Below are 2,616 nucleotides of genomic sequence, written 5' to 3' on the forward strand. Positions count from 1 at the left end.
GCAGGCTCGGGGCAGGAGGGAGAGCAGAAGAAAAGGTGATGAGACTCCAGGTGCTGTGGGCAGTCAGGATGCGACGGTCAGTACAGCTGGGTGTGCATGCGGCTCTAGGAAAAGTGAGGCTGGCTTAGAAAATACTTCAGATTAGGCAGTGAGCAAACTCATGGTCACGATGACATTGCCGAGATGAGTGAAGTGAGATGAGAAAAGGCCACAGAAGGAGCTGTCCCAGGCTGGGTCCTCCAGAAACCAAATTCAGAAACAGAGTGAATCTGCATGCTTATTAGGGACTACCTTGGGATAGAGGAGGCTTGGTTAAAGCGCTCAGCTGCTAACTGAAAGGTCGGTGGTTGGAACCCATCAGCCACTCTGCGGAAGAAAGATGTGGCAGTCAGCTTCCTTAAAGATTACAGCCTTGGAAACCTTGTAGGGAAGTTCTACTCTGTCCTACAAGGTCATTATGAGTCAGAATTGACTTGACAGCAACCAGTTTGGTTTGGTTTTGGTTTTTGACCATTGGGAACCACCATCTGTGTTTGTCAGTTTGTCATACAGCAATGGCTTGCATGTTGCTGTGATGCTGGAAGCTATGCCACTGGTATTTCAAATATGAACAAGGTCACCCATGGTAGACAGGTTTCAGCAGAGCTTCCAGACTCAGACATATTAGGAAGAAAGGCCTGGTGATCTACTACCAAAACTCTATGAATCACAACAGAGTGCTTGTCCAATACAGTGCTGGAAGATGAGCCCCCAAGGTTTGAAGGCACTCAAAATACACGACAGCTGTGACAATGGACTCAAGCACATAAATGATCAAGAAGATGGCGCAGCACCAGGCAATGCTTCTTTTCCTGTACATAGGGTCTCCATGAGTTTGGAGGCAACTCAAAGGCAACTAATAACAGCAACTGCCTGCGGAAGGGAGGGGGAGAAGCAGGACAGGGCACTAAAATGGCTGTCCAAGTTGACTATACTGGGCTGAAATGGTCAGGCCTTTATTCCTTTGCCTCCATCAAAGAGCCACCCCAGGAAGGGCCTTGGGCAAGGCAGTTCTCTGTAGCTGAAGTAATCCCTAAGAGGGCTGACACCTGAAGGCTGCAAGCTGACAGCACTCCCACCAACTGGGCAATAATTCTTTCAGGAAGGGGGTCTGGTTCCCATGTCCTTTTCAGGCTGGAGGTGCTGCTTTGCCCATTGACTCATGTTTGGGCAAGGCAGGAACAAATGGCACCCAAGTACATCACCTGGGTGCCAAGCGTTTCCCTCCTTGACCCTCTTAGGTGACAACGGCCCTATCGCTTTCCAATGATCACAGTAAATTACCTCTGCAGGATGGTGACACAAGGACCCAAAGTGCCCAGGAGACAACCATCGATTGCTTAGTGGGCAATTGCTGTGTCCCCTAGTGGAAGTGTTCTCCCTTTGGGAAACAGGACCTCTCATCCTGCAGTCCGGATTTGTGGGTTCCTTGGGAGTGACAGTAGGTGGAATCACTCCTGCCCCCACCCCGTGGTTTCCTGACTCATGTAGTCTTCCTTAAGGGTGGCAGTAATTTCCATCATCCTCCCCACAGGCCAAGCACCCCGTGGTGTCACTGGTGTTGGAGACACCCAGGGCTGGTGTCACCCACCCCCCCACCAGCAACGAAAACAGCAACAGCGCATGCCTGTAGCCATGCTAGACGAAATCCATCACCTGGCCCCCCCACACACCTGGTAGAAGGATGGGGGAAGGAGGGGCAGGCCGAGCCCCCCATTGCTTCCCATGCACCACTTCCCTGAGCGCATGCACAGACCCCTCCCTGCCTCCTGGCTTTCCCCTCCTCCTGGTGACAGTCTGGACCCTGAAGGTCTGAAAACTCTGCAGTGCTCCCAAGATGGTGGCAGTTCCATGCACGGAGGCTGGCCTGGCGTCACACTTGGCGCTGCTGGAAGTGTTTACCCCCTCTGATGGTGTCATCCTCTGCAGTTTGCACCCCCTCGCACCCGCACCTCCTTAGTGACGCCACTGTGAGGGCCTAATGTATGGGTTACACCAATGTCCAAGTATGTCTATCCCAGTTGAACACTCAGGGACCAGGGAAATGACCCCAGATGGGTCTGCAGATCCAGTGGGCCCACAGTGGTGGGACCCTGGCCCAGGATTCCATTTACTACCTGGTTCCTGTATGCCACACTCACACAGGAAGACTATGAAGAGGCTTCAGGTCTCCAGATCTCTATTTCAGCTCTGGCCCTGGCCCCCTGTGATGGTTAGCATCGTGTGTCAGCTTGGCTGGGCCATGATTCTCAGTGGTTTGGCAGTTATGACTTAGTTTGGCGGTCATATAATATTCAAATGACCTCCAGGATGAGATCTGATATAATGTGATTGCCTCCATGATGGGATCTGCTGTGAGTATCCAATCAGTGTAAAGGGAGTTTCCTGGGGGGTGTGGCCTGCATCCAATACAAGTGGACTTTCTCGCAAGGCTCCTGGGCTTTTGCAGACTCTGGATCCTGCAGCTGGCTCCTGTTCTTCTGACATCCGTTTCTTGGGATTTGAGCTAGCAGTTTACCAAATTCTGTCTTAGTTATCTAGTACTGCTATAGCAGAAATACCACAAGTGGATGGCTT

This window comes from Elephas maximus, chromosome 1 (genome assembly GCF_024166365.1).
Source record: "Elephas maximus indicus isolate mEleMax1 chromosome 1, mEleMax1 primary haplotype, whole genome shotgun sequence".
Classification (NCBI taxonomy): Eukaryota; Metazoa; Chordata; class Mammalia; order Proboscidea; family Elephantidae; genus Elephas; species Elephas maximus.